This window comes from Daphnia pulex, chromosome 2, assembly GCF_021134715.1.
Source record: "Daphnia pulex isolate KAP4 chromosome 2, ASM2113471v1".
Taxonomy (NCBI): Eukaryota; Metazoa; Arthropoda; class Branchiopoda; order Diplostraca; family Daphniidae; genus Daphnia; species Daphnia pulex.
This window is the reverse complement of record NC_060018.1, coordinates 9,504,932-9,514,035: the sequence shown is the minus strand read 5'-3', so window position 1 is coordinate 9,514,035 and position 9,104 is coordinate 9,504,932. Positions and strand designations below refer to the sequence as shown.

General features: G+C 39.1%; 1 long non-coding RNA gene across 3 annotated transcripts; it reads right to left on the bottom strand.

The window, feature by feature from the left end:
- Positions 1–6,103: 6,103 nt before the first annotated feature.
- On the bottom strand, positions 6,104–8,263 carry LOC124207356. Of its 3 annotated transcripts, none has more exons than XR_006879916.1 (8): positions 8,160–8,263; positions 7,951–8,090; positions 7,851–7,876; positions 7,557–7,783; positions 7,201–7,499; positions 6,995–7,140; positions 6,590–6,920; positions 6,104–6,511 (listed from the first exon to the last, which is right to left on the bottom strand). It is a non-coding gene; the product is annotated as an uncharacterized LOC124207356 (long non-coding RNA). The 3 variants fall into 3 exon arrangements; XR_006879907.1 differs by lacking the exon at positions 7,851–7,876 and having other exon boundaries at positions 6,590–6,760; positions 6,832–6,920; positions 8,160–8,262; XR_006879905.1 differs by lacking the exon at positions 7,851–7,876 and having other exon boundaries at positions 8,160–8,262.
- Positions 8,264–9,104: the final 841 nt, after the last annotated feature.

Below are 9,104 nucleotides of genomic sequence, written 5' to 3'. Positions count from 1 at the left end.
TATTTCAATGTTCTTTGCTTTCGTATATTGTTCGCGTTACAAGTACGTTTATATATCTATATGGAATATCATGGTTTACAACTCGTTTAATAACCTCGTTTTCAAATGACCTAATTCTCAAGTTTTTTTTTCTCCACGTCCTCAATTTTTTTTCTCCTCGTTTATATACTATTCTCATGGACAGCTATGCCTTGAGTATAGATGGACACATATCACCTCCTTTTTTTTGTGGCAATTTTTTAGTCTATTCTTGTTTTACCCCCTACTCTGTCAAAGGTTTTGCGGTTTTGCCCTCCATGATAAACTCTTCCTCTTTTTTTCATCACCCCTTTTTGTCTCCCCTCTTGCAGTCTCAATTTCAAGGACGGATATGCCCTTCAGGTATAACCTCTTCCTCTTTTTATCACCCCATTCTAGGTTCCCCTCCTCCACTGGAAGTTTCACGATGGATTGCTATTGCTGTGCCATCAATTTCGATATATAATATCGATATTGCAATTAAACCACAGGGTATTATAAGTTAAAACTAACTTAATAATGTAGGAAATTAGTTTATTAACAAAGCTCATTTATTAGTTTTCATAAAAAACTAGAAATGTTTACACAATAAATTAAATAAAAATTGGTTTTTTCATCCTATCGTTTTTTATTAATTTAAATATCTTCCCCACCGAATTTTTGGGGAGCTTTTAAACTACACATTCTCCTAAAAGTTATCTTTTTTTTTTGTATAAGAAAATTGAAATTTCAGTGTAGTTTCAGATTTGATGCGTTTTTTGACAGATTGACTGTACTAGTACCATGGATGGCAAAATGTATATCCAATCAGCGAAAATGGATAGCAGGAATACGTTGTTGATATGTAAGCGTGCTAGCAGGGGCAAATCTTGTTTCCCCACCCTTTACAACTTTTTTACCAACGAGTTTCAATTTTTTCAAACGAGTTGAATTGAATCGTTTAGTTCGGTGGACGAACCGAGAATTTGGTGGGTACTTGGGCCGGCGTTTCGTAAGAAGTTTGACACTGCAACGGGAAGAGATAATTAATTCAGTTTAGCTAAGGTTCTTTGACCGATTTGAAGGACCAGTTTCCCAGAAGTATTAGTTGCCCTTTCATATTAAGCTTAGGCACAAGTTCACACAAATTTAATTTTTCCACCGCTCTTTCATTTATTCTGTTGTGCCATCCCCATGCGTCGTTGTTTTTACGAACCAGTCGATCGAAAAAGACCATTTCGTGAAGGACCAGACAGTTTCCTTATTATCCAATTAATCTCATGCAGCCCAAAAATGACTTCATGTGAGCGGTGGTTTGTTTATTGAGATGTGGTTTCCCATGATAAAATATCGTTGCGTCTCACAGTGACGGAATCGCACTAGTAAAGGTGGCCATAAATAACAGCTTTTTTTTTTTGCTCATAAATATATAGTGTTGAAAGTAAAGTGTTTCATAAATAAAAAATATCACTGATATTTTGATGATGTAGTAACTCTAAACTATACTCGTAAATAACTAGCTCTTTAAGTAAAATGTTTCATAATAACGTAAAGGGTGCGTAGCGCTATGACGGAATCGCAGTAGTAAAAAGGTTCATAAGTATCGTACTTTAGTAACTTGTATCGATAGTATATTTGCCATTCGCAACAGTGTATCACTAGTAAAAGGTGTCTCAAATAATAATGTTCAGTAGAAACTGAAATAATTCTTAAAAACTTAACTAATATCTTTGGAACAAAGGGCCATTAATAAATTATTTCATAAGGTGGTACATCTCAGAGTGACGGAATCGCACTAGTAAAGGTTGCCATTAATAACAGCTTTTTTTTCTCTCATTAATATACAGTGTTGGAAGTAAAGTGTTCTATAAATAAAAAATACCACTGATATTTTGATTATTTAGTAACTCTAAACTATGCTCGTAAATAACTAGCTCTATAAGTAAAATTTGTCATAAGAACATAAAGTTATATATGTGTAGTATAAAGAAAGCGTATCTTAAATATATGTCTCATTAGAACTTCGTTGCAAAGATACTTTGTAGTACATGAATATTCAAATTTTTCACAATAAAAAACTGTATCATAAGTATTCTGTTCCACAAGTATATTCAATTTGTTTGCAATTTTACACGCTAGATGACTCTTAGTGTATGGTAGAATTCGGTACAATTTCTGAAATTCGGCAGCGTTGCAGCTTAGCGGCAGAATTTAAATTTGTTTTCTTCAAATAGCTAGTACTGTGCGTGTCTGGCTGCCTGCCAACCCCCGCCCTCCCCCCCCCTTCGCGCTTCGTTTATCGCTTAAATTACCGTGATACTTTTCCTTTTTTAGTATAGATATCAATCAAACATATCGGAACATTCCATAAAGATCTGTGAATCATAAGGTGTGCGACTTATTCGCCACCCCGCGTCGCACTTTTTTAAAGCTTAAGGCTTAAGTTACAGCAAAATTTATTATTAGCAATATGGAATTAGAAGATATTTGACTTTAACATATATCGCTGTCGATTTGGATGCGGTAAGCCGCCTACTCCGGCTGCTCACTCCACTGTCGGCCTCCATGGCGTTCGTCACCGTCGCCATCGGACTCGTCACCGGTCATTGCTCTACAGCGAAGAGAAAATGTCCAACCCGAAATTCAACCGAACCAGAGATCCTGAACTCGAGTACCTCTCCAAATTCACAGTCAGCGGACTCTGGACTCTTTGCTACACCAATCGTACATTTCGCTTAAATCATTTTTAAAGACCATCAAATAGAAATCAAATGACGTGGGAATTTCTTTCAGCTGGAGAAACGGAACGCTACTGTTTCAACATCGATTATTTCCCAACGGAAGAGTACAGTCCCGATCCCAATGACTCGACACTCTCAATCCCTTGTAAGAGAAGTTTCATTATTATTCCGGGCTCCTAATGGATACATTAATGTTTATTTATTTTGATTCTAACAGATACGGTCTTGAGGTCGGCTCCGTTTTTTTTCATGGCCACCGCTCTGTTGGTCGTCGGAGAGATTTCCTGTTTCCTCGGCCACTTTGCACCCAGGAGACGCTATTGCACTTTTCTATCCGGCGTCACTTTTATCCTTTCCGGTATTTTATTTCGATTGGAATTATTTTTAAAATTTTGATCAAGTTTATTTTTGTTTTTAAATTTTTATTCAGGATTGTTACTTTTACTCGGTCTGGTTGTTTACGTCTCGGTTTTCACGGCTGAAATCGGAAGTAAAAGTAAATTAAGGCCCAGCTCATCATTATAACCGCCAATATTCACCTACGCCTAGGCTACAGTTTCAATTTGGTAGTCATCGGTTTCTTAGCTGGCGAGGTATTTTCACAACCATCATTTTATACATTTAAATTGATTTTAAATTATACATCTTATATTTATTTGGGATAAAACAGGTAGCCGGTACTTCTGCCATTTTTCCTGTTCATTTATTGGCACCGAAATCGAATTGCCAAAAAGGAAATGCACCGGAAAATGACTTTAGCTCTAGTGAATAGACGCCAGTCGATTTGGGTTACACGGCAGCCCCACCTTCTGGCAGATAGGACCGCTGTAGGCCTATAGATCAGTACACCTCATACGTGGGCGATGAAAGCTTTGAAATTTAAACTTCACCTTGAAACGGAATGCTCGATCCTTATACTGCATAGAACTACTTTGATCAGTGATGATCGTTTTGGGGTCAACATCCGCTTTCGCCGTAAAGGTCAAAGCCGCACCAGCAATGTCTGGGTTTCCATCAAGACCTTCATGCAATTTCACATATTGGGTTGGTGGCCGAATGTATAGGCCGCGGCTATGGCGAATGGTCAAGGATAAGGTAATTCCTCAATATTCTCCCGATCTTTCCAGCCGGTCACAGCGGCCCATCTGAAACCCCCCTTTGATAGGCTGTGGATGGCGATCACGCTGAGTGTGATGTATGGAGCCGAGTCCACTCAATCATTAGAAAAATCAGTCAAAATAAAAAAAAATTTGACTTTCCGATGGGGACGTGAAAGTGGTTGATGGAGCTTGGGACTTTTCTTTAGTTCCGTCTTTAAAAAAGCTAATTCGGCAAAATGTTCGTATTAGTCTGTTTAAAATTTCCAACGAAGGTCAGATCATTGAAATAGAACGTCATTTTAATGATGTAATCCCACTGTTACGTATAACTCATGTGAAAAACGTATTCATACAATTCAATTTTCAATTGCTATTATTTTTTATCATAAAATCATAAATTTTAAATCAGTGCGTGGTGGAAATTTAAAACAAAGCTAACTCTAAAGTCAAACTGATGCCCTATAGGATTTAGTTCCTCCCGTACTCGATAACAGGAAATCCTTTTATACTTATAAAAGCGCAAAAAGTCGATCTATATAGTTCATTAAACTCCTGAAGGCTATCCATCAAGACCAGAAGGTCAGTAGCAAACTTTGGCCGGCTTCAGTTGTCCGTAGTGGGTCTATATATATATTCGTGAATCCCGAAGAGAGATGATCTACAACAGCAGGCTACATTTTGTGTATTCCGATAAATGTTCCGTCACCGTCAGGGAACACCCACGAACAGTAATCCTTAATTCTGAAAAGGGTTGCCTTATGCTCGGCTTGACTGGTAAGTAGGATCCTAGATCTTTGTTTTGAAAATTAAGACAGACGTCGAATAATTGTTGGAATTTATATCCATAATTTATATCTGCCCCACCTTCTGGCCATTGTTCCTCCGCCTCCCCCGCCGTCACAGATGAACCATCACCACCACCCCATGACCAACCCCCTAACGCCAGCTTGCCTTCCCCATCATCATCCCAGCGAATCCTTATTCCAGCCGACGAATCAGTGCAACGGTTTCGTGAAAATCCCGTGCCCTTGGCCCTTGCTCCTCAATCGGCGGCGGAGTGGCTTCCATCGATGACGAATCCGTTTCCATTCCGACTCCGCTGCCGGCTATTACGTCCGGATACCCGAGAGATTGCCCCGTCCATTACCAGCAGCAGCTTCTTGCAACGGAACGTTCGTCTTACGTGACCGTTCACAGTCCGGCAACTGGTGCCTCTCCGCCGCTGTCGGCCATCCGGCGCCACCACAATTACCAGAAGCAGCAAAGTCAAGAGCGTGACATGCCGGACATAACGGCCTTCAGCCGGATGCTGGTCTACGATCGGCGCCAGTTCAGCACCGACTCGGAGAACAGCAATTACAAAGTCGTGACCGGATCGTCGGGAGGTAATAACGCGTTGCTACACCAGCAGCAGACGACAATTTGCTACTAGTGTCACGGGGCCGGTCACGTGACGGTGCCCTGAGCTAATTGCAACCAACAGATGCCACCCTACGTCTGCAACACTCTCCCGCGTGACGTGACCACCAGCACGCTCTGCAGGGTTGCCATGACGACTCCCGGAGACGAGGAATTCCCGGCTCGGACGGACATGAGCAGCAGCAGCCATCAGCATCGTCGCAGCAGGGATCACTTGGACGACGACGACGATGAAGATTATGCCGTTATTTTTCATCCCAGGCATTCGCGCAGTCATTCTTCCGGTACCAATTACGACGTCTCGCTCAGAAGGATCACTGCCGTCTAAAAAGATTTAAAAAGGGAAAATAATATCGTGACTCAAAAAGATAAGTTCGTGATTTTTTTTAATTTGGAAAAAATTGTCCCACGTCAATCCAGAATTATATACCGTGTGTGTAAGTGTACATAATTTTAGGTATAATATTGATTGTGAATTATTTGAGTGATGCGCGTGTATAGGCCTGAAATGATTATTATTATATGGAAAGGATGAACTCAAATTTCCCAGGCCCGACAATTCGCACCTATCGTTCTGAACAACAAAAATAATAAAAAGATTCTTTGAAAACATTTTGGCTTTTTAATATTTTTTATTGGACGAAAGTTGACCTATCTGAAATTTAAATTATGCGGTTCGGTTGGTCAATCAAGTTAGTTGATGGCCACGCTCACTTCTTGGTCGTTACGGAGAGTTGCGCCGGCGATAAAACGATATTTCGATAATAAGTCATCAAGTTACTTTACAAGTACATTTTCTGCTGGAGCTTGATCCATATAAGCAAAATGAAAACGAAAAAGCCATGCTACTAACTACAAAATCATGTATGTCAAGCTGAGCGCTAGATGGCTACGTATTAAAAAAAACGTCACTAGTCAGGACTTGCGTCCTGCTCCAAGAAAATTAGGAAATATTGGAAAATTTTGGATAAAAATGGGGAAAAAAGGGGAAAGCACGGAAAAATTATGAAAAATAAGGAAATATCGGAATCGGATGTTTACGATGACGCATACACATGGCTAGTGGTTGTGTTTCAATTAAAAAGGCGGCCCGTAGAGCAGCAATCACGGCAGGGCGTACGGCTTCGAAATGTGGGATGGTAGGTAACTGATGAACAAGCCAAGAGAACTGGGAATCGTCTCCTGTTCCTTCGGAGCATGCACCATCACTCATGGTAATATCATCGTTTTTACTGCCAAGACCACACTCAATGCCTATGCAAACGTAATGTATAATCATGGAGCCGTATAATTATTTCAGCAAACTCGTTGATTATGAAAATAAACTCTTACCGTGAGGGCTTGGTGACGGGCGAGAGCTTTCTGAGCACTCAATCGTCTCATCAAATAGTCTAGGACTTCACGGCATGCTTCGGGTGGTAGTTGATTGGGATCAGTCAACAAAAGTCTTAGATGCTGGACCAACTGTTGGTGTTTGTGACGACGTTCCTTGCGTTTGCCAAGCTGTTGCTTACAATCGTTCATTAGATCATTAACAGGCAGACCATCAGCTGCTTCGTGAAGCAAAAACTCACAAAGACATTGAACAGGCAGAACGTTCCAAGCACCTTCATTGGACTCGACCAAATCAGCCAGCCATGGCTTCGTTTGCGCAGCTCCTTGCCTACATAAAAAGAATTTGCATTGAAGAAAATTATATTAGAATTTCGCTATTTAAAGTCATACTATTTCACATACCTATGCAGAATTTACAATAAAAAGTTTGGTTGGCGACTTCTACAAAGTAGGTGACCCAGTCGAAGTGTTGCGTTCAAAGTTCGAAGCTGCTCAATAACAGCCGGAGGAGGTCGTCGCGTAGATCCTCGTGGATCAAGTGATGTCAACTAAAGTAAAATATTACAATGATTTGCAAGAAAATAAAAAGTTAAGAGCGCTTTAAATACTTGACTTAGCAGCAAAGAATTGTTCTCGGTAATAACAGTTTTTGTAGAGGCGGCTCCTAGATGTGTTTCGAATTCCAAGATGGTTTGCTTTTCAATTGCAGCCACCTGCAACTCTGTCTGGTCTGTGGTACCAGAAGAAGTAGCGAAATCATTTGTGATACACATCTCCATCAATGCTCGGAGTGTAGGATGGAATGAATTCCATGCCTCAGACCCAAGACTGCCAGGATTATGAGCAATCATCATCAACCAAGCCTTCCAGTAAAGTGTGCTAACTGCCAGATTTGGAGGAGTATATCCTAAAGTAAAAAAAATTAGCTTGTGACAAATTAAGATAAGATTACACGCTTGAATACCTTGTGGCAAGACGATATTTTCAGGATAATGATAATTGATAAGCAGTGAGGCGGAGAACCATGTCAAAAATTTCTTGGTTATCAGCCTCTAGCATAAGGAAAAGGAAAAGTTCCATCTCTCGCAAATCTCCACAGGCGACCAAAGATGCTGATTCACACACACCAGGACTTATGGCAAGGAAAATGCATAAAGTCGTCAAGGCTGCCAATGAATTCAAAAGCCGATCCTGGTATCAAAAGTCATTATATTATTTCATATTGCTACTGACATGGTTTTTTTTAATACTGCCGAACCTTGCATTCAAATTCTCTGATTGCAACTTTGCATGCATGATAAACAAACACGCACAGTTAAAATAAATGCAGTTAACAATAAATATGTGCATGAAATTACCTGATGTATAGAGTTATTCAATGGGTCTTCCATTTTGAATTCAACTTGAGTCCGCTCTCTGAAAGCCTGACAATCTTTCTTTCTGCATGGACCAAATTTTACTTCACATAAATTGGCCACCAAACTCCAAAACTCCAAACCTGGATGTTCAAGATACACAATTTTATTTTTTTTGCAAAAATAAGAGCAATTAACTAAAGTATGCTTACTTTTGACACAAAAAATGCGTCGTAATTACACTACGACGCCTCGATTTGTGCCTTCGTGCCGTCGACGCCTTTTTGTCGTCTGAACCTGCGCCGCAGGCTCGCAGCTGCTATTTAACAACACGGTTACTCATGCGACGTTGTCGTAATGTTGCTAAATACTATTGGAGCATTTTACTACTGTCACCTCACATACTCACATTTCTTTTTTAGACATAAAAATAAAAAATAAATAGAATTATGAAACAATTTACTTATGACCATTTGTCTCTGAGACAAATGTAAAGTTTTTCAGAATTATTTCAGTTTCTACTGAACATTATTATTTGAAAAACGTTTTACTACTGATACATTGTTACGAATGACAAATATACTATTGATACAGATTTGTAAATTACGATACTTAAGAAACTTTTTACTAGTGCGATTCCGTCACAGTGATACGCACCCTTGACGTTATTATGAAGCATTTTACTTAAAGAGCTAGTTATTTACGGGTATAGTTTACAGTTACTAAATAATCAAAATATCAGTGATATCTTTTATTTATGAAACACTTTACTTCCAACACTGTATATTAATGAGAGAAAAAAAAGCTTTTATTAATGGCAACCTTTACTAGTGCGATTCCGTCACTCTGAGATGCACCACCTTATGAAATAATTTACTAATGGCCATTTGTTTCAAAGATATTTGTTCAGTTTTTAAGAATTATTTCAATTTCTACTGAACATTATTATTTGAGACACCTTTTACTAGTGATACACTGTTCCAATGGCAAATATACTATCGATACAAGTTACTAAAGTACGATACTTATGAACCTTTTTACTACTGCGATTCCGTCATAGCGCTACGCACTGTAAAATATTTTATTTCCCATTTATTCATTTAAAATATTAAAGATGAGTTTTCAAACTCGTTTTTAATATTTTAAAATTCATTTTT